This window comes from Salvelinus fontinalis, chromosome 8 (genome assembly GCF_029448725.1).
Source record: "Salvelinus fontinalis isolate EN_2023a chromosome 8, ASM2944872v1, whole genome shotgun sequence".
NCBI classification, from domain to species: Eukaryota; Metazoa; Chordata; class Actinopteri; order Salmoniformes; family Salmonidae; genus Salvelinus; species Salvelinus fontinalis.
Genome location: NC_074672.1, coordinates 5,402,036 through 5,425,745, shown reverse-complemented (window position 1 = coordinate 5,425,745; position 23,710 = coordinate 5,402,036). Strand labels below are relative to the sequence as shown.

General features: G+C 40.1%; 1 protein-coding gene and 1 long non-coding RNA gene across 3 annotated transcripts in view; both read left to right on the top strand.

Annotated features, from left to right (window-relative positions):
* The window catches only part of LOC129860416 (pro-neuregulin-3, membrane-bound isoform-like), a 299,464-nt gene that overhangs the window by 169,705 nt on the left and 106,049 nt on the right, over positions 1 to 23,710 (top strand). The window lies entirely within an intron of this gene.
* Positions 18,774 to 23,160, top strand: LOC129860417 (uncharacterized). Of its 2 annotated transcripts, XR_008760364.1 has the most exons (4): positions 18,774 to 21,132; positions 21,500 to 21,569; positions 21,669 to 22,203; positions 22,336 to 23,160. It is a non-coding gene; the product is annotated as an uncharacterized LOC129860417 (long non-coding RNA). The 2 variants fall into 2 exon arrangements; XR_008760363.1 differs by having other exon boundaries at positions 21,500 to 22,203.

Genomic DNA, 23,710 nt, shown 5'->3' with positions numbered 1-23,710 from the left:
GACCCGTGATGTGATGAATTATAAATAGTAATTGCTATTAGCTAATTCATATTGTGGTTCCTGACAGCCGAGAGTTATCTAAATATGACCACTTGTGTTACGTCAATCTTTCCTCAGTTAGCAATAGGACTAATGTAGCCTACATTTTATGGTTTGGACGAAAAATATGTTTTGCTGTAGCTACTTCTGGGAATGTCTGAACATTGCATCTAAAAATAAACTGGTCACATTCAGGACATAACTTTGTAAGGACTGTGCTTGTGCAAAATGTATCTGTGAAAAAACATTGTGGCCAGCTCACATGCTGACTGTTGCGTCAATTGAAACTGGACGTTCTAAATAAGTGTTCTGATCACACGTGTTTGAGGGTACGCTGCAGGAACCACTGTAGAATGATCACACCCATTTGTTCGTATGTGTGAAAAGATTTAGCCAGTTAACTTCATAGATTTAGCCAGTGGTAACTTGTGGAATAGACACAGGCTGGAATGTGCTTCTAACCAATAAGCATTCAGGAATAGACCCATCCGTTGTATAATTATAAATAATCTAAGTTTGGGTAAGTTGCAATTTAACCTTCGGGAACAAACAAAAGCCAAGTTTTGTACTGTACAAGGAAAGAGGTAGTCTCTGTATTGACATATCTATCAGCGTCGGCAAGTGTGTTTCTCCTATCTCAATATCCTTCAGGTCTCTTCATGACAACTCTTCTGGGGACGTGCGTCAATCTAAGAAGAAAAATGAAAAAAACAATCACCATCAAAATCAGCTAGAGATATCTGTTTTTTTGCATGGGCTATATCTGAATCCATCACATCACCACATCACCACATCCATCACATCTGCTTATGTCGGCCTTCTGCATCTGCGGTGGAAGGTGGCCGAGCTACAGCAGTGTTTGTCAGACCATGAGATCCCGAATATCTAAGAAATATCTAACTGGGAAACTGGTTGGAGTGTCATTCTTGCAGAGTAGTGAGTTTGATTCCTGCTCACGTGTACTGAATGTGGTAACTGGAAGTCGTATTTCCATATTACCAAATGGAAGCAACGTCGCAGTATCATCAACATAGAAGATACTGTAAAGATTCTATCTGCACAAACGTTTTCATTGTTGTGACACTACATCTAGCAGGTAGTGTCCAACAGTTGTGAATGTGTTGTTTCTGGAATATAATGTCAAACCATTTTGACAGTCATTTCTGGGGAAATGTGATGTTTGAAACAATCAGATGAGTTGAGGATATGACAATTCATTGAGAATGTGTACAATGGATAATTGTTTATGCTTGTGTTGGATAATTATTTACAGTCCTAGTTTGCTGCAGCCAGCTCAAAAACAACCAAACCAAACTCCGCGGTAATTATTAAATGCCTGCGTTTAGGCTCCTGTACCTGTTGATTTGTTGTGTTTAATTATCTACCACCAATTATCCTGTGTCAACATGCAACGTCCTGTTGTGGACTGAATATTCAGTGGGTTAACTGCCTTGTTCAGGGGCAGAACGACAGATATTTACCCTGTCAGCTCGGGTATTCGATCTCGATCTTTCGGTTACTGGCCCAACGTTAATAAGAGAAGGACGGCAACAATTTTCATTACTTCACAGTAAAATAGAGAGAGAGAGAGAGAGAAAACACATTCCTTGGCACAACAGGAGCATAATTGAGCATGTTGAATGAATCTAAATATGAAAGGTTTAACTTTTTTTTCTCCCAAAAGCTTCCCCAGGGACAGGGAACCCCCCCCCCCCTCCCCAATGTACTCTCCACAGATGCAAACTCAGGGCTTTAGTCAAAACAGCCACTACGTTTCTCTCACAATCTAGAGAGCACAAAATACCCTAAGACGCTTTGCATTGTCACAATGACGTCCACCATCGTTGCTGTACCAAGAAGGCAAAGGTAACTGAACTAAATGACTGTCACCCCGTCACACTCACTTCTGTCACCATGAAGTGCTTTGAGAGGCTAGTTAATAACAAAGACATTCCTCTGGTGGATTTGACTGGATGGGGAGAAAGACCCCCCCCCCTTCTCCTGCAATTTACAACAGGGTGTGAACTGTCAAACCAACCCAGTTCCCTCCTCACCTCTTCTGTGGGTGAGAGAGGGTCTGGTTATTGACAACCATTGCCAGGCTGATCTGACCCATTGTGATCCTCACAGGACAGTCATGACACTGCTGATGTGGAAACGGATGATAGTTATGTCACTGTCTAGTGATTTGGCTATGAGACCTTAGACTTTTGATCACGGATAGATTTCATATCCAATGTATTTAAAGGTATCCAAGCTTAAGCTCAATTCTAAACGTTTTATTAGCGGCAGGGATAATTTTCTGCATTTCAATAAAATGTATTTATAAAGCCTTTTTTACGTCAGCCGATGACACAAAGTGCTATACAGAAACCCCAAACAGCAAGCAATGCAGGTGTAGAAGCACGGTGGCTAAATGAACTGCTGATGGGTTCATTATCAGCTAATTTGTACACTGGAGGTTGACGAGGTAATCTCTCAATCACATTAAAATATTCACTTGTGGAAGTTTGTTTATAGACCTTAGTAAAAGGGTGTCTTTCTTTACTAATTCTCACCTTGTCAACTACCTCAAAGCGAAAAGTTTTGTTGCTAATGGGGTTTACCGCTCTTAACATTTTAATCACTTCAAATATGTTCTCCGGCATCCCCTCCATAGGTTTCATTTGAATAGAACAATGATGCAATGTATTGTAACTAGAAACCAATGCCTGCATCACGTCTATATACACTACTGTGTATCTAGATGTGAAAAGGAAATAGTTTTGTCCATTAAAGTAACATCAAATTGGTCAGAAATACAGTGTAGACATTGTTAATGTTGTAAATTACTATTGTAGCTGGAAACAGCTGATTTTTAATGGAATAGCTACATAGGCGTACAGAGGCTCATTATCAGCAACCATCACTCCTGTGTTCCAATGGCACGTTGTGTTAGCTAATCCAAGTTTATCATTTTAAAAGGCTAATTGATCATTAGAAAACCCTTTTGCAATTATGTTGGCACAGCTGAAAACTGTTGTTCTTATTAAAGAAGCAATAAAACTGGCCTTCTTTAGACTAGCTGAGTATCTGGAGCATCAACATTTGTTGGTTCAATTACATGCACAAAAGGGCCAGAAACAAAGACCTTTCTTCTGAAACTCGTCAGTCTACTCTTGTTCTGAGAAATTAAGGCTATTCCATGTGAGAAATTGCCAAGGAACTGAAGATCTCGTACAACGCTGTGTACTACTCCCTAAACAGAACAGAGCAAACTGGCTCTAACCAGAATAGAAAGAGGAGTGGGAGGCCCCAGTGCACAATTGAGCAAGAGGACAAGTACATTAGAGCACTGGGTCTCAATCCTGGTCCTGGGGACCCAAAGGGGTGCACATTTTTGTTTTTGCCCTAGCACTACACAGCTGATTCAAATGATCAACTCATCAAAAGGCTTTGATGATTTGAATCAGGTGTGTAGTGCTAGGTGCAAAAATAAAAAAATGTGCACCCCTTTGAGTCTCCAGGACCAGGATTGAGAACCACTGCATTAGAGTGTCTAGTTAGAGAAACAGACGCCTCACAAGTCGTCAACTGGCAGCTTCATTAAATAGCACCTGCAAAACACCAGTCTCATTGTCAACAGTGAAGAGGCAACTCCGTGATGCTGGCCTTCTAGGCAGAGTTCCTTTGTCCAGTGTCTGTGTTCTTTGGCCCATTTTAATATTTTATTTTATTGGCCAGTCTGAGATATGGCTTTTCCTTTGCAACTCTGCCAAGAAGGACAGCATCCCGGAGTCGCCTCTTCACTGTTGATGTTGAGACTGGTGTTTTGCGGGTACTTTTTAATGAAGCTGCCAGTTGAATACTTGTGAGGTGTCTCTTTAACATTTTATATCCGATTAAGCAGTCCTGACACGTAGGAATTTGGGGGACCTTTGTATATTTCCCTGTAGCTTTCCATGATGTCACTGATGACCATGTCAGGACCTTTTTAGGATGTTCTCAGAACTTTAATTTTACTAGTTCTTAGGGCGTAGAGTGATTTTCCCAAGGGAATGTTCTCTGGGAGACATTTTTATAGTTCCCGGTTTGTCCCAGTATATTTTTAGGACATTCTTGGGACTTTGGGTCATGGTCCCCTGAACTTTCTCGGGATATTATGTTATAGTCCCCTGAAGGTTTTTCTAGTTCCTGGTTTGTCCTGGGGACGTCTCCTAGGGAATTTTGAAGACATTCTTGGGAGGTTTTGTCTACTTCTTGGTTGGTCCCGAGACGTTTTTAGGATGTTCTTGGGACGTTGTGTCATGATCCCCTGAAGGTCCCCTGAATGTTATTGGACGTTGTGTGAGGGTCCCATGTATCCCAAACCATTATAAATAAAGTAATTAAATGGTATGGAGGTTTTAAGGTAAGTGGTACGCTGTTCAACTAAAATAGCGTAAATAATCATTGACTATATTTGACATTGTCACTTAGTACTGACTTTTCAATATAACCCCACCTGAAATTAGAACTCGCAACCTTCAGGTTTGGGGTAAGCTACTTTTTCTGCTGCACCACAAAGTTTGTATAAATTCAGAAGTCCCCTACACGTTCATTACCTATAACACATTTCTACACTTAGCAAAAGAGTGCCATCTACAATGCTATTTTGATTATCAGTTAATCTGACTAATCTCTCATTGATTGCATTTACTTATTTCAGTAATTTGAGTTTGGTTTTCAGTATAGTTGTCTAATATTGGTAGGGTATGTTCTGTTTTAATGTCACTCCTGAATCACTATGATGAATATAATATTTTTTCTTTAGTGTATTTTTAACAGAGCTGAGATTTAAAAATGTACATGTTTCATTTTTGACCAAATTGTTTACCTAAAATACGTATGTCACTTCAAAGTTTAACAGGATCCATGAAATGTCATTTCAAAGTATTTACCAAAGCACTTGAAATGAGATATCAACCATAAACCCTATGATTCATTCATGTACCCTATGACCGCATCACGTCATAGGACATCTTACATCCCGCCCCCTTCTTTGATTGGACATATACTGTCCTGCCCCCTTCTCTGATTGGGCATACACCATCCATCAAACAAAAAATAAGCCCCTTTTTTTGACAAGCTTAATCTATAATGTACAACTTATGTTTGTCTCATTGTCAGAAGTAAGCATCCTACATCTGTCAAGATAAGTAATAGTACTTACAAAAACAAATATCGGAAACATTTGCTTAAAAAAAGGTGAGGTAGATGGTGTCAAATTAATATTTGAAAGTTTTACACATTCAGTTTAAATTTAATATGTAAGCTTAAATAACAGTTATTTTACTTGGGTATTATCTTCACGGTCTCCGGTTCCGAATTCATATCAGACATGACACATGCTTTGTCTGATTTCTCAAGTGTCTCCTCATAAATTCCTTGAAAATTAATAACATACAGTAAATGTGTTAGAGATATACAGTAGGAGATTCCTCATTAAGTTACAGAATTGAGTGTAACTTGTTGGTAGAAGAAATACAGCTTGTAAATTTAAATAGAATATGATCTAACCTGCTTCACACATTATCCTCACATAGATCCCGTCCCTTGTTGGGCTTTTCACTAGTTTTGATTCATTTGAAAGTTTTGTTGTCTTCTTTGTAAGGGGCCCACCAGCAGAAATTGTTGTGATCCAGTGCACAGCTAAGGATTTCTTTTTACCTACAACTTGCAGAAAAAATACTAAATGACTTCGGAAACAGACCAAACACTCATTATAATGCCATTATTGCTTTAGTGCTGATTTTCACTATTTTTCATGCACACTTGGCGCTTATAATGATGTTTAGGCTACTGTTTTCATAATTTGACTATGCGTTTTGCTGACTGTGTGTCTTTGTTGTTGGGGTATTTAGTTAAAAACATTTTTTTTATAATAATCTGTTACTGTGTTCCAACACACATGATTTCTGTTTCTTGGTTCTAAGAAAGGAACTCTAGGAATATAATGTATTTGTTTTCACATACAGCCTACAGTAACATAAACAAATAAAAATGCTATTTTGTTATTTGAAGATAAAAAGTGTCTGATGTTACTTAACACCTTCAAGAACACAACCAAATTATTGTTTTAGAGATAGCATACATTAAATGTATTATTTACACTGTTCGAATGTTGCAGTCAGAGTGACTGCTCATTAGTTTGAAGGGGGGTCCCTCAAGGCCCAGCGGTTCTTGTATTCATCTCAGAGCCTATACCAAGGCAGGACATATAAACCCAATAATCTAATGATAAACTAAATATTGAACAATAACTCATGCAGTGGCATAATCATACCATTTGTTCTAAATTATACAGCAAACAAAGGGTGTAATTGTCACCATAAAAGGTGAATGGAGGTGTTTTCCAGGCGGAGCTGTAATGCTTGTTCATACGAGCACAGTTTTACACGCTCTGTTGGTTGATGTGCTGGCACTCTTTACGCATTGCCTCTCTTGTGACTGATTTAGCCCACTCTGGAGGGGATGCATTTGGAGGGCGTGTTGTTTGTTCTCGTGGCCTCTGATGGTCCAAAAAAACATGGTTCACCACTCACCTTGCACAGGGATTTACTGTCTGAGGCGCACTGGGAGGCAAAGGAATTATTATTTTTTCAAAGTTCTATTATAGATATTTTTAGGTTCTAAAGAAGCTTTTCGAACAGGGTCGTTCATTCTCCACTTTGAGAGTATGCAAGGCTGCTATATCAGCAGGTCATGTGGGTATTGATGGAGACACGCCGGGGGCTCAACCCTGGTCGTGTGCTTCCTAAAAGGTGTGCGACGGCTTGGACCAGTTTTCAAACCAATTGCACCCACTTGGGTTTGGCATGGGTTTTAGCTCTGTGAGAGGCTACTTTTCAATCCTTGAAGTGTGTGGATTTGAAAATCCTCTCCTACAAAACTTCCCCGCTCCTGGCTTTAGGTTCGGGTAAGTGTGTGGGTGATCTCCCCTGGGTTGCACGTATTCTGTGGTCTGATCTCTACACATCAGGTCTCATCATCCAACTCAATCTCAGGTCCTGTGAGACTGTATGGTTTGCTTGACGTACATCCCTATGCCTTTCCCTTGTATGCTTCTGTTTCTCCTGTAGAGAACATATCCTTCAAGGGCCACAACGAACAAGGATGGTTACACATCAGGCGAGAGCACACATTTGCGAGTAGACCAGTAAATATCATCCAGATAGAATTCTCATATGTTTTCATGTCGAATAATCCCTTGCTGTCTATGTTTATAATACGTGTTGCTGCAAATAAACACCCCATGCTTACAGACCATCAACCTTAGTTCCCATCAGCCCCACACTCACTGTTGACAATTCTATCAGTACATGTCAGGTGGTTACTGAGATGGAAATGTCACTCCAACTTGATTTAGTAAGGATTGCTGAACCCAATTAATTGCAATCATTTCAGGTTAACAGCACAGGCGTACTGAGTCCTCAAATTTTCCAGTTCATATTTCATGCACTCTCATATCTCATTATAATTTTTCATTTGTGCATTTAACCGCGATTGCAGAGTGTGACAGACAAACTACATCGGTCAATGCAGACCATGGATGAATTCCTAGGTGTCACTTCTCTGTATGGAGAGAAGGACTATATGCCCTCTCTCTCTGGGCCTTGTTGTATTGTGCCTTGGCAGTAGATAGTTACGGCCAGAGCCCCATCACATGTGTATGTAAACTCAGCAAAAAAAGAAACGTTCCTTTTTCAGGACCCTGTCTTTCACAGATAATTAGTAAAAATCCAAATAAATTCACAGATCTTCATTGTAAAGGGTTTAAACACTGTTTCTCATGCTTGTTCAATGAACCATAAACAATTAATGAACATGTACCTGTGGATCGGTCATTAAGACACTAACAGCTTACAGACGGTAGGCAATTAAGGTCACAGTCATGAAAACTTAGGACACTGAAGAGGCCTTTCTACTGACTCTGAAAAACACCAAAAGAAAGATATCTAGAGTCCCTGCTCATCTGCGTGAACGTGCCTTAGGCATGCTGCAAGGATGCATGAGGACTGCAGATGTGGCCAGGGCAACAAATTGCAATGGCTGTACTGTGAGACGCCTAAGACAGTGCTACAGGGAAACAGGATGGACAGCTGATCATCTTTGCAGTGGCAGACTACATGTAACAACACCTGCACAGGATCGGTACATCCGAACATCACACCTGCCGGACAGGTACAGGATGGCAACAACAACTGCCTGAGTTACACCAGGAACGCACAATCCATCCATCAGTGCTCAGACACAAACCCATCGTCGCTGGACCAGACAGGACTGGTAAAAAGTGCTCTTCTCTGACGTGTCGCGGTTTTGTCTCACCAGGGATGATGGTCGGATTCATGTTTATCGTCGAAGGAATGAGTGTTACACCGAGGCCTGTACTCTGGAGTGGAACCGATTTGGAGGTGGAGAGTCCGTCATGGTCTGGGGCGGTGTCACAGCATCATCGGACTGAGCTTGTTGTCAATGCAGGAAATCTCAACGCTGTGCGTTACAGGGAAGACATCATCCTCCCTCATGTGGTACCCTTCCTGCAGGCTCATCCTGACATGACCCTCCAGCATGACAATGCCACCAGCCATACTGCTTGTTCTGTGCGTGATTTCCTGCAAGTCAGGAATGTCAGTGTTCTGCCATGGCCAGCAAAGAGCTCGGATCTCAATCCCATTGAGCATGTCTGGGACCTGTTGGATCAGAGGGTGAGGGCTAGGGCCATTCCCTCCAGAAATGTCTGGTAACTTGCAGGTGCCTTGGTGGAAGAGTGGGGTAACATCTCACAGCAAGAACTGGCAAATCTGGTGCAGTCCATGAAGAGGAGATGCACTGCAGTACTTAATGCAGCTGGTAGCCACACCAGATACTGACTGTTACTTTTGATTTTGACCCCCCCCCCCTTTGTTCAGGGACACATTATTCCATTTCTTTTAGTCACATGTCTGTGGAACTTGTTCAGTTTATGTCTCAGTTGTTAAATATTGTTATGTTCATGTAAATATTTACACATGTTCAGTTTCCTGAAAAGCAACGCAGTTGACAGTGAGAGGACGTTTCTTTATTTTGCTGAGTTTAGATGATGATTACATCATACAGTATGTCAGCATAACTATACACATAGACAAATGTGCAGCACGTCACAAACAAAAAAATGCATTAGACATGCACTGTACATATAGTATATGGACTCAAAAAGGGTTGTAAGCATACGGAACCCTTTTTTGGTGCTATATAGAACCTTTTTTAATAATCATTTACAGAACTTTAGGAAAGGGTTCACCTTATGAGCATGGTTCCATATATACAAAAAGGGTTCCGCTATGGAAGACCACTTACTTGGCACTATACAGTCCCTTGCTAAAGTATTCATCCCCCTTGGCGTTTTCCCTATTTTCTGTGTTACAACCTGTAATTTAAAACCTGTTAAGGCTAGGGGGTGCTGTTGTCACTATTTATGGTAATCGTGTAATTTTTGAAACGGCTTCCTACAAAATTCTTGATCGTACAATATGCATATTATTATTATTATTGGATAGAAAACAGTCTATAGTTTCTATAGGAGTTGAAATTTTGTCTCTAAGTGGAACAGAACCCATTCTACAGCAATTTCCCTGACATGGAGTCAGATTTCAGAAATTTTGGCCACTGTTCTGGAGTCAGTTTTAAGGCCAATGTTATTCCTATGAGTATCTTCAAAGTGGTAAAATCAAATGATACACATTTTAAATACAGGTTTTAAGGCAACAAAATAGGAAAAATGCGAAGAGGGTTGAATAGTTTCGCAAGTCTCTGTATAGAACCATTTTGTTTTTAATGTGTATTGGAAGATTACACAAACTTCACTTAGATTATTTGCTTACATTCACTGCAAATTGAAACGAATAAAACAATGGGTTGCATTCAGCTTTTACATGCCTTTCAATATTTAAAAAATTAATAAAAATAAATTTAATAATTCATGATGTTATTTAATAGTCTTAAATATGAATCGCTTTAATGTAAATGTCAATAATAATTGGAATACATCAAGTATGCGTCTAGAAGACATTTTGGGTTGAACACAGGTAAGAAATCACACAAATGACAGCCCCAGTGGAATACAAAACCAATAAAAACATTAGACTGAGAGAAACAAATTCCCCGGAAAGGTTTTGAGAATGGGTTGCAAATTACACATTTGGAGATGAAGAATGGGCCATTGTGGCATAATTATAGGTGGGAAGCTAATTGGAAGAGAATTGGCGCTGTCAACTTCATATGTAGTACCATTCAAAAGTTTGGACATACCTACTCATTCAAGGATTTATCTTTATTTTTTACTATTTTCTACATTGTAAAAAAATGTGACGACATCAAAACTATCAAATAACACACATAGAATCATGTAGTAACCAAGAAAAAGTGTGAATTAAACAAATCAAAATATATTTTGTATTTGAGATTCTTCAAAGTAGCTACCCTTTGCCTAGATGACAGCTTGCACATTCTTCACATTCTATCAACCAGATTCATGAGGTAGTCACCTGGAATGCATTTCAATTAACAGGCGTGCCATGTTTAAAGTTAATTTGTGGAATTTCTTTCCTTCTTAATGTGTTTGAGCCAATCAGTTGTGTTGTGACAGGGTAGGTGTGGTATATAGAAGATAACTCTACTTGGTAAAACACCAAATACATATTATGGACCTGTTATGGCTGCAAGGGGCAGTATTGAGTCGCCTGATAAAATGTGTCCATTTCAAACGGCGTCGTACTCAATTCTTGCTCGTACAATATGCATATTATTATTACTATTGGATAGAAAACACTCTAGTTTCTAAAACCGTTTGAATAATTTATCTGAGTGAAACAGAACTCATTCTGCAGCACTTTTCCTGACCCGGAAGTTCAAAGTCTGAAATCGATGCTCTCTTCCTCTTCATGCCTATAAATGGGCACAAGAGCTATTGGTATACATGCACGTCAAACACCTTCCTCTGGGTGTCAAGAAGGCTGTGAGAGAAGAAATGAGGTGATTATCTCGATCTGGGATGGAACAAATCCTCTTGGAATGACGTGTACCCAATTTCCGGTACTCTGAAGAACGCAATTTGGAAAGTGGGGTTGCCTTTTGTTTTGCTGACGTTATAGGCGAATATTATTTCCGGCTTTGATTTTATTTGATACATGTCACCATATCATCGTAACGTATGTTTTTCAATATAGTTTCATCAGATTATTGACATTTTTTCAGGAGTTTTGCCGTGTTCCGTTCTCTTCCGTTTGTTTACATGGAGAGATCCGTGCAACCCGGCTAGCGCGCTTGCTAAATGGAGAGAGAAAGTTGCCATTCTGAATCCAAACAATGACTCATCTGGGCAAAGGACACCTTGTTCAACATTCTGATGAAAGATCAGCAAAAGTAAGACCGAATTTATGATGTTATTTCATATATCTGTCGTAGTCGCCGGCGCCCAAGTGTTTCTATTCTGTTAAGCTAAGCTAATATAACGCTACATTTTGTTTTCGCTGTAAAACACTTAATAAATCGGAAATATTGTCTGGCATCATAAGATAAGTCTTTCATTTGCTGTACACTATGTATTTTTCAGAAATGGTTTATGATGAGTAATTAGGTATTTGACGTTGGTGTCTGTAAATATTATGGCTGCTTTCGGTGCAATTTCTGAATGTAGCTGCAATGTAAACTATGATTTATACCTGAAATATGCACATTTTTCAAAAAAAACATATGCTATACAATAAATATGTTATCAGACTGTCATCTGATGAGGTTGTTTCTTGGTTAGTGGCTATATTTATCTTTATTTGGCCGAATTTGTGATAGCTACTGATGTAGTAAAAAACTGATGGAGTAATAAAAGTGGAGTCTTTTGCTAATGTGGTTAGCTAATAGATTTACATATTTTGTCTTCCCTGTAAAACATTTAAAAAATCGGACATGTTGGCTGGATTCACGAGATGTGTACCTTTCATATGCTGTATTGGACTTGTTAAATGTGTGAAAGTTAAATATAAAAAAATATATACCTTTTGAATTTCGCGTCCTGCACTTGAAGTGGCTGTTGTCATAAGTGTACCGACGTCGGGCTGCAGCCATAAGAAGTTATGGCAAGAACAGCTCAAATGAGCAAAGAGAAACAACAGTCCATCATTACTTTAAGACATGAAGGTCAGCGAATTCAAAAAATGTAAAGTACAGTCGCAAAAACCATCAAGCGCAATCATGAAACTGGCTCTCATGAGGAGAGTTACCTCTGCTGCAGAGGATTACTTCAATAGATTTATCAGCCTCAGAAATTGCAGCCCAAATAAATGCTTCAGAGTTCAAGTAACAGACACGTCTCAACATCAACTGTTCAGAGGAGACTGTGTGAATCAGGCCTTCATGGCCTAATTGCTGTAAAGAAATCACTACTAAAGGACACCAATAAGAAGAGACTTGCTTGGACCAAGAAACATGAGCAATGGACATTAGACCAGTGGAAATCTGTCCTTTAATCTGATGATTCCAAATTAGAGATTTTTGGTTCCAACCGCCGTGTCTTTGTGAGATGCAGAGTAGGTGAAAAGATGATCTCTGCATGTGTGGTTCCCACTATGAAGCATGGAGAAGGTGGGATGACATGGGGGTGCTTTGCTGGTGACACTGTCTGTGATATATTTCGATTTCAAGACACACTTAACCAGCATGGCTACCACAGCATTCTGCAGCGATATGCCATCTCATCTGGTTTGTGCTTAGTGGCACTATCATTTATTTTTCAACAGGACAATGACTCAACACACCTCCAGGGTGTGTAAGGGTTATTTGACCAAGAAGAAGAGTGATGGAATGCTGCATCAGATGACCTGGCCTCCACAATCACCCGACCTCAACCCAATTGAGATGCTTTGGGATGAGTTAGACCGCAGAGTGAAGGCAAATCAGCCAATAAGTGCTCAGCTTGTGGGAACTCCTTCAAGATTGTTGGAAAAGCATTCCAGGTGAAGCTGGTTGAGAGAATGCCAAGTGTGCAAAGCTGTCATCAAGGTAAAGGGTGGCTACTTTGAAGAATATAAAATACTTTTTGATTTGTTTAGCACTGTAACGGCAGTTTTCCTCCTCTTCTTCTGAAGAGGAGGTGTAGGGATCGGACCAAAACGCAGCGTGTTGTGAAGACATGATAAATTTATTTAGACAAGACGAACACGAAATACACTTGAGAAATTACAAAACAAAAAATGACGTAGACCGACCTGAACATGAGAACTTACATATAAACGAAGAACGCACGAACAGGAACAGACTAGACAAACGAAACAGTCCCATGTGGTAACAAACACTGACACGGAAGACAATCACCCACAAACCAACAGTGAGAACAGCCTACCTTAATATGCTTCTCAATCAGAGGAAACGTCAAACACCTGCCCTTAATTGAGAACCATATCAGGCAACACATTGAACCCAACATAGAAACACATAACATAGACTACCCACCCAGCTCACGCCCTGACCATACTAAACAAATACAAAAACAACGGAAAACAGGTCAGGAACGTGACAAGCACTTTTTTGGTAACTACATGATTGCATATGTGTTATTTCATAGTTTTGATGTCTTCACTATTACTTTATAATGTAGAAAATAGTTTTAAAAAATAAAGAAAAACCCTTGAATGAGTAAGTATGTCCAAACTTTTGACTGGTTCTGTATGTTTGTTTGTCTTTTGTGGACAGTGATGAATATTTGCATCACTCGCTGTAAATACACCAATATTTGATCTATTTATACATTTTCGTGAATAAATGTTATTTGTTAACCTTGGAAAACCTGTGAATTGTTATCGATTTAATTCTAATTTAATTATATATTAATTCCCCTTGTTTTACGGGTAAAGCCCATCTTTTGCCCACTTTAGCCCTAGCAGAAATGTATTGGCTCATGTGGCAAACGTGGTCTGAGCACAAATATATGTGACCCCTGATATTCTAATTACCCATAGTATTCTCTAGTAGGTTTTAGCAGCAAGTAATGGGTGGTGATAACTATGCCCGTGTGATGACTAACCTTACCTGAGGAGCTGAAGACTCGTGTTCATTACCCGGTTTGATTCCCGTTGAATTGTCTGTGTATCAACTAACATGTCTTGAGGACCTGAAGGTTCTTGTTAGCTCCCGGGTTCAATCCCCAGTTAATTATTCCCACCCGATAAAGAACCTTGCCAGAGACCTGAAGGCAAGCATGACAGATAAAAACACATCAGGGTAGACAAATGTGACCATCAATTCTCAAACAATATGGTCAGGGTAGTCTGATAAAAATGGGAGCAATCCCCACCCCACCCAACCCCAGACACTTGTCTGTGTAATGTGTGCAGTTAGAAACCGGTTTGAGCTACCTCTCTACCACATAATGTTCTACCCTCTTTCCCTACCTCATTCCAACCCCATCCTTCCAACTCAACCCTTAGCTCTTGTGTTTGGTGTCAGCTGTGGAAGTAAACAAGTTGGATCCCCTGTGCAGGCTCTTCTGTAGTAATGTGCTGCTGTGAGTTTAAGATAGAGGACTGAAATCCATCTTCTCTAGCTGCAACTATCACTTCGATCCAGACATATCTATCAACAAACTGTTTTCATTGTTTGTTTCCCTCAGAGGGCATTACCCTTTGCAACGTTCCGGTCCTAATCCTCCAGAATGTCTCTGACAGGATTAACGTAGTTCAGGAAAAATGTCAGCATCCCAAATGTTGCGTGAAAAAGGCATTGTCCTCCACCTTTATATAAAACCCTTTTAAAAGAGCCATAATGTGCAAGCTTTTCAGAGGGGAGGGCAGAGGGCACACGAGCGACCGAAAGGCTTCACAATTGGCAAAGAAAGGGCGCTGGCGGACCCATTACCACATGGGCAATGATGGAAACCCTTTGTATCATTTGATCATCCAGAGATTAGAATTGCAGATGGCTGCCAGGAACCTCGTAGCGCCATAGCATTGAGCATTTTGTGTTCTATCATGCACAGAGGGGAAAACAGCCAGGTCTGTTATCAGCACAGGAGCAGATGGAGAAGGCCTTTAATGTTATCCACATACATGGGAGGAAAAACAACACTTCAGAGGTCTTACATTTAACCTTCGGATACAAGATAACATGGGTTGTGCTTCCATAGTCGACTCTCTAACCATTTTCAGTTCCAGCTGGACATGGATTATCTAATACAGGGTATCTTTGCATGATTTTCCAGACCAGAGAGGATTTCAGTGTGGCATATACAGTGGCAAGAAAAAATATTCCCTGCACAGCCAGAAGAAGACTGGCCACCCCTCATAGCCTGGTTCCTCTCTAGGTTTCTTCCTAGGTTTTGGCCTTTCTAGGGAGTTTTTCCTAGCCACCGTGCTTCTACACCTACATTGCTTGCTGTTTTGGGGTTTTAGGCTGGGTTTCTGTACAGCACTGTACAGCACTACAGATATCAGATATCAGCTGATGTACGAAGGGCTATATAAATAAATTTGATTTGATGTGAACCCTTTGGAATTACTTGGATTTCTGTATAAATTAGTCGTAAAATTAGATTTGATATTCATTTTAGTCACAAAAATAGACAAACACAGTGCTTAAACTAACAACACACACCTTTTGTATTTTTTTTGTCTATATTGAAAACGTCATTTAAACATTCACAGTGTAGGTTTGAAAAAGTATGTGGACCCCGAGGCTAATTACTTTTACAAAAGCTAATTGGAGTCAGGAGTCAGCTAACCTGGAGTCCAATCAATGAGACAAGATTGGAGATGTTGGTTCAAGCTGCCTTGCTATGTAAAAAACACACAAAATTTGAGTTTGTTATTCACAAGAAGCATTGCCTGATGTGAACCATGCCTCAACAAAAGAGATCTCAGAAGACTGAAGATGAAGAATTGTTGACTTGCATAAAGCTGGAAAGGGTTACAAAAGTATCTCTAAAAGCCTTGATGTTCATCAGTCCACATTAAGACAAATTGTCTATAAATGGAGAAAGTTCAGCACAGAAAGTTTCCACAGGAGTGACCGTCCTGCAAAGATGATTGCAAGAGTACAGTGCAGAATGCTCAATGAGGTTAAGAAGAATCCTAGTGTCAGCTAAAGACTTACAAAGACTTAACTTCTCTGCGCTACGGATCCCTTTTACGGTATCACTTTCCTAAACAACCGCTAGAATTGCAGGGCGCCAAATGCATAAATATTACTAAAAATATTTATAATCATGCAATCACAAGTGAAATATACCAAAACACAGCTTAGCTTGTTGTTAATCCATCTATTGTGTCAGATTTTGAAAATATACTTTACAGCGAAAGAAATCCAAGCTTTTGTGATTGTAGCTTTCAATGCTACAACAGCTAGCCCCAAATTAGCATGGTCACAAAAGTCAGAAAAGCAATAAAATTAATCGCTTACCTTTGATAATCTTCGAACGTTTCCACTCACGAGACACCCAGTTACACAACAAATCCTCGTTTTCTTCGATAAATATTACTTTTATCACAAAAAAAACGCCATTTGGGTTTCGCATTATTTTGAGAATACAAAAGCCGTGTTCCGTTCGACAAATCCCAAAAAGTATCCGAAATGGTCGTAGAAAGATTTCAAATGTTTTTTATAATCAATCCTCAGGTTGTCTTTAACAAACATAATCGATAATATTTCAACCGGAGCATAACCTATTCATTAAGAGACAAAAGGAAAATGGGGTGCCCCACTCTGGCACGCAGGAAATATTTCGCAGGACACTTGACTAGTTTTGAAATAAACTCGTTCATTTTTCAAAATAAAAGCCTGAAACTATGTCTAAAGCCTGGTCACAGCCCGAGGAAGCCATTGGAAATGGAATCTGGTTGATACCCCTTTAAATGGAGGTTAGACGGGCCAGGAAACACAGATAAAAAAATATATATCACTTCCGGGTTACTTTTTCTCAGGTTTTCGCTTGCAGAATAAGTATTATTTTTCTCACAGACAATATTTTGACAGTTTTGGAAACTTTGGAGTGTTTATCCTAATCTGTAAATTCTATGCATATTCTACGATCTGGGCCTGAGAAAATGTCTGTTTACGTTGGGAACGTTATTTAAAAAAAAATAACCAATTCTGACCCCTAGCGCTAAAAGGTTAACGTACTTTGGTGCGGAAAGTGCAAATCAATCCCAGAACAACAGCAAAGGACCTTGTGAAGAAGCTAGAGGAAACGGGTACAAAAGTATCTGTATCCACAGTAAAACAAGTCCTACATCGACATAACCTGAAAGGCCGCTGAAAGGCCGCTCAGCAAGGACCAAGCCACTGCTCCAAAAAAGCCAATGCGTAGCCAGACTACGGTTTGCAACTGCACATGGGGACAAAGGTCGTACTTTTGGAGAAATGTCCTCCGGTCCGATGAAACAAAAATAGAACTGTTTGGCCACAATGTTCATCGTTATGTTTGGAGGAAAAATGGGGAGGCTTGCAAGCCAAAAAACACCATCCCAACCGTGAAACACGGGGGTGGCAGCATCATGTTGTGGCGGTGCTTTGCTGCAGGAGGGACTGGTGCACTTCACAAAATAGATGGCATCATGAGGGAGGAAAATTATGTCGATATTTGAATCTCAAGGTATTGGAGTGGCCATCACAAAGCCCTGACCTCAATCCTATAGAATATTTGTGGGCAGAACTGAAAAAACATGTGCGAGCAAGGAGGCCTACAAACCTGACTCAGTTACACCAGCTCGGTCAGGAGGAATGGGCCAAAACTCACCCAACTTATTGTTGGAAACTTGTCGAAGGCTACCCAAAACGTTTGACCCAAGTTAAACAATTTAAAGGCAATGCTACCAAATACTAATTGAGTGTATGTAAACTTCTGACCCACTGGGAATGTGATGAAAGAAATAAAAGCTGAAATAAATCACTCTCTACTATTATTCTGACATTTCACATTCTTAAAATAAAGTGGTGATCCTAACTGACCTAAAACCGGGAATTTTTACTAGGATTAAATGTCAGGAATTGTTAAACTAAGTTTAAATGTATTTGGCTAAGGTGTATGTAAACTTCCGACTTCAACTGTATATGCATACAATCAGGGGTATAGTGGCTGAGCAGCCGGATAAAAAAAAATAGTAGCAGCAAAGTATGGAGTGTGTGTTAGAAGAGATTCATTTGAATAGAGGCACTGCAGATAGTGCTGATGATTGGTCCCTCCATGCATGAACAAGGGAGTCTATTGTTCTCCTAATAGCCTATCATGGGGGGATGGGTTCTTTTGTATTGAATGAATGTATTAATTATAGTCATTTACCATTCTCATTTTCGTAGTGGCATCGTTGTTTGCAGAATTCACAACCTGCTACACTTGTGAAAAACATTTGTCATTGTATCTGATTGGCCAGATACAAATTAGCTTTGATGACCAATTAACTGTTATGAGAGTTTTGGCTGGCTATTGTCCAATTTAAATGTCTCATCAACGTGCGAACTGTGACCAACTGTAAACTGAGAACTGTATTCTAAAAATAAAAACACATCTACAGTGGTAGAAATATATTATTATTATTATTTTTTTTACTGTTTCAAAATGCATATGTTTATTAGGCTACTGTGCCGTGTGACAAAAACCAACAGGTTCCTTAGATAAGGGAGAGCAAGCCATGTCCAGACTTTCTTAGAGACCTCATGCCTTTAATGCTTTTTCAGGTTGCATCGCTCATAGACAGAAACTTCTGAGACATAGCATTCATGATGAAAACTAGGATGTTCACTGGTAAGCCAAATTTGCCTCGGGATCCATCCCAGTTGGTATTCTGTGTCCACTCGTGGTGAGCAGTCCATCAAGTTCTGGTGTCAGAAGAGGAAGAGGAATGTCAGGTTGAACAGACGACCTGACGAACCCGCCACGATTGTTGCCTCTGCCTGTCGGAGGTGGAGTTCCAGAGCTCATAGGTGTACCTGACATGGATTGTGACTCCATCATCTCGTCCCTCGCCCTCGTCAACGCGTCATTCTCCACCTGACTCTCTGCTAATGCCGCCTGACTCTCCGTATCGCCCGTAGCTCTGGAATGTGTAGCACTATAGAAAGAAGCTGGCTTGCTGAAAACTATGTCCATTCCATCTGTTCTCTTTGGTCTCAATGGAAAAATTTGGAGATAAGCTGATACTTTTTTTTAATGGTAACTGTTAAGGGCGGAGTTAAGGGTGGGGTGAAGGAGTACTGGAAAGGTGTGACTCCAGGTTACAGTAGGCCATAAGTATACAGCAGACCTCCCACGTCCTCACTTTGATTAAGCTGTAGCACATACTGTAGCTATGATGATGAGCGATCTCTCTCAAATGCAGACAATGACCCAAAACCCACTGCCGCCTAGGTTTGCATTGCAAATGAGGGCATAAACTGGGTCAAGACTCCAGCAGAGTAAGTAAACCTACAACAGCACATTACTCAACACTAGTGGGACTCACCTCAGCTAGAGTACATCTAGAAATATTGTTTTCATCTTTAGATGTAGGTCTCCTGATTTTAAACCCGATCAAACTTGTTTGGCATCAACTGAAAACATTCATCCGTAACGCTGCCAAGCCTACAAACAAGTATTCAAAAACATAAAGATGTTGATGAACAAATACTGTAAATCAGTCTTTCTTTTGGAAATATATAAATCATTACCTATTATAAGGTTGTTTTGATTATTATTTGGATTATAATAAATTGACATATTTGTAAGTGGTTGATGCATTTTTCTTTAGGGCAAAGCAGGTCTGTGATATTAATAACTTTAGTCTTGTATCAGATTAACTGTTGTGTCCTCACATTTGATGTGATAATTGCCCCATAATCTCCAAAGTGTTCTTCGATATATATCATTCATTCGTTCAAGCATTTTATTTATATTAAACAAACTAACAAAGGGAGCCTTGAATAATTAAACAATAAATGAACTGCAACATGTGAGTCTCGTGTTCATACTGTATTTCACATCCTCTGCGAGCGTTTGGAGTTGCCTATAGTGTACGGGGTTTAGCAAAATAATAGGCTTACTCTTTATTTATGCTACATTATTCCATAGCCTAATTGTAGTCTAACCAATATCCTAACGGAGATTCAGTGAAAAGCAAAATCTGACATTGACATCAAGGGTGGATGGCTTCTTTTGTATTCCAATTTATTGTCATGCTGCTAAACCATTTCCACCTGGCCCACAGCGTTGTAGCGTACTTACAGTACACCACACTTTCACTCCACTCTCCACCAGCTTCTTTCTATTGTTGTTATCTATTCCGGAACATTAGTAATGTTCACAAGTAAATGTGATAAATAAAACAAAATCAATTAAATAGCTCAGGTCTTGAAAAGTTGTATTTGATCTGTGCCTTGTAGCTGAGGCCATATGACTGAGCCATCAACTTGTTTATTTAGCACACATCACTTGCGGCTTATATTCAGCCAACACACATATTTTAAGAATGTCATGGAATATAACTGAACATTTTCATTTCACATAGAATAAATACCTTAGAAATGGGGGGAAATAGAAATGTTTTTTTCATCCAGTCAGATAAACACCCCAAACAGCTTACCTTACCGCTCTGAAGCTTTCGCAAGGTCCTAAAGCACAACGTTGCCTCGTTTTGTATTACATTCCAATTATAAAACTAGGGGGGGGACAAAAATGCAATTACAGAATGTAATTGGCCCTATGGACCTATCTGTGGTCAAAAGTAAGCACTATGTTCGACTTATGTAGACACGCCCACTTGACCCAGTTCCATTCAAGCGCTGTTTTTTTTTCTCCGTTTCACAACATCCGTCAACGCTAGCGAATTACATCGAACGTGCATCATTAACGAATAAACAAAAACAAAACACGGCTCACATTTGGGAACAAACACAAACGGCTTCACCAGGAGGAGGGAAAAGGATTGGTATTTTTGAAGGCCGATGTTCAGCCCAGCTAATCAAGCAGCTCTTATCACTCTGCTTGCGTACTTGTATCCAACAACGGATCCGTAGAGACGGCTGGATGCGCTTGCATCGCTGGACTTGGAAAGTCACGCAGCCTAAATTTTGTGGAAGGTAGGCTAATAAGCAAAGTCACTTGCATTTCTATGTCTAACAGTACTTAACATAAGCGATTACAGCATACAAGCAGCCTAAATGTGATGTGGTGACCGTTACTATAATCCATAGGCTAACGTTATGGTAGAGTTCTCAGATTATATGATCAATCTCTGCATTACTTGGTCTTGTAATTTAATGTTTATAGCCTATTTTCCTCTTTCCTTTTATAGATGAAAGTGCGCAATACTGCCTTATCTAGACACAGAATGATAAAATAGTCAGCCTTAACATAGCAGTTAGACCAAACATTTTGTTGGATGACAGCTGAATTGAGAATAACCAATAAATCATGACATGTTAACATGTATTTGTGGATCAACAGAACTGCTGTATCATTGTGGGGAATCTGTCAAGTATCCTGTCAAATCTCACGTTGCTGAAGCTTTATCCAGGTGAGTAGGGTATATAATGTATTTTAACATGTCAGCATCACATGCATTTCTTTGGTGTTATTAGTGTCTTTAGTGTTATTGTTTTTCTGGGTGAATAAGGTTCGTAAAATATCCTTGTGGTTGGGGGTAACGCCTAAAGTATGGTAAGTATAAGTTATCTCATCTCATTGGGAACAATGGCAAGGTAAGTTTATAATAAAACTTGCATGTGTTTTGGAAAGTTGATCGCATAGTCCTCACCTATTCCTTAGTCACACACTTGTTAATAATGGGATCTTCTCATTTTCTCTGAATGTCTTTTTTTGTAACAAACATTCTATCACAGGTGCAGAATGCAGTGTCCAGTGGGCTAACTGGCATAGCCTGCACAGATGAGCAGCGACAATGGAATGCAGGGACTCGGATGAACCTTGAGCCAAAGCGGTTAAACGGCATTGACTTCACACACCATAAGGCCAGTGACCAATATGCAGAAAAGCATCCAGAATGTCCACCCCTGGTTCCCACTCCTGCATTCCACTCACAGGAGGAATTGAATAGGAGCCTGAGACACCTGAATCTGCCTGTGGGGAGTCTGCTCTATCAGTCTGTTAATGCTGAACCGACAGTAATATCACAGCCAGTAGCATCCCAGGTAAAATTGGACTGAAAGGAATATTTATTTGTGGCTGTACCATTTTAACGTATTTGAACTGATGTGTGTCTCTTCTGTTCAATGCTTTCTAACTCCATATAATAACTTAATATCGTCTCTACTCTTTCCCAGCCACATGGAGAGCATGTCAATTACAACTGCCAGAAGTCCCTGTCCTTCTACAATGTGAAACCTGACACAACCCAGTGATGCTTGACACAACCCAGTCGACTGCTTTGGAACAGATGACAAAGGAGCAGAGTGCCTCACACTTGCGACATAACTCAAGGAATCTTTGAGTTACTGCACGCTCAACCAAGAAGGTCCCTATCAGGGAATCCACCAACCCTGGTAAGTTTCTCCAGGAGCATCTGTATCCCAGGGCCCGAGGGAATGCAGCCACGCACTACGGGAAAGATAATGAGCTGATGGCCACCCAGTGACTGGGAGACTGTGGATACTCTGTGGACCACAGAGGCACTGTTGTCAGTGTTGAAGAGCCATGGCTATCAGCAAGCCCTGACGGAGTGCTGAACTCCAAGGAGCTGTTGGAGATCAAGTGTCCTGTCATGGGGAAGGGCTGTGATTCTCTGGATGATGTCTTCAATGGGAAAGCCTGTGATGTGAAGGTGGTGGAGGGCACACCCCGACTGCAACTACATGCAGGTGCAAATTGGTATATTTTACACAGGACTGAGAGAAAGTAAGGTCTGGCCTCCGTTCCTGCAAGTTGTCATCCCTGTTCCCTATGATGCACAGTTCTATGCAGAGGCTGTCCTGAGGTTGAAGGCATTCTACTCAACACAAATGCTGCCATTTATTGTTGAGGAGCATCAGGCAGGCAGATTGTCACTGAGTGACAAATATATGCAGCTCTGTAGATGTATGTAGTCAGATGTCTCTCCTGTTTGCAGTTACTATTAACCCATTGTTTTTCAATTAAAGAGCCTGACCTAATGCATCAACAGTCACAGTATTGTGGAAAATGTTTTGGTGACTTTGTTTTTTATTCATATTATTGAGTATGTAAAATAAATAATTAAGTCAAGTTGTTATAGAATGAATTGACATTTATTTAACGTAACTTTTGACACAACTTTAATTCATATTGGGAAATCGACCCTCTGAATGGCATTTGACTGGTCAGTTCATTCAGCACATATTCAAAGTATTGCGTGGTTAATGATATCACTACGCAGGTTACACATTTTAGGTGAGAGGTTGATTGGCATTATCTGTGAGATGATTCTAAACCCTTTGAGCCTTTGAATTACGCGTTCCACATGAACCCTCACATTAGCTAGCCATCTTGTACATGTGGTGTCCTCCTCTGACAGCTGTGCACCTCTTTTTGTGAAGGCTGGAATTGTTCATTTGACCTTCCTCTCGTGTAGCAGATCATGGATTGTGAAGCCCCGGTCAGCCATGAGCTCATCACCTGTACAGAGGTATCCCGGGAAGCCAGAATCCGATGTTATATATTTGTCACTACATCTGCCTCCATATG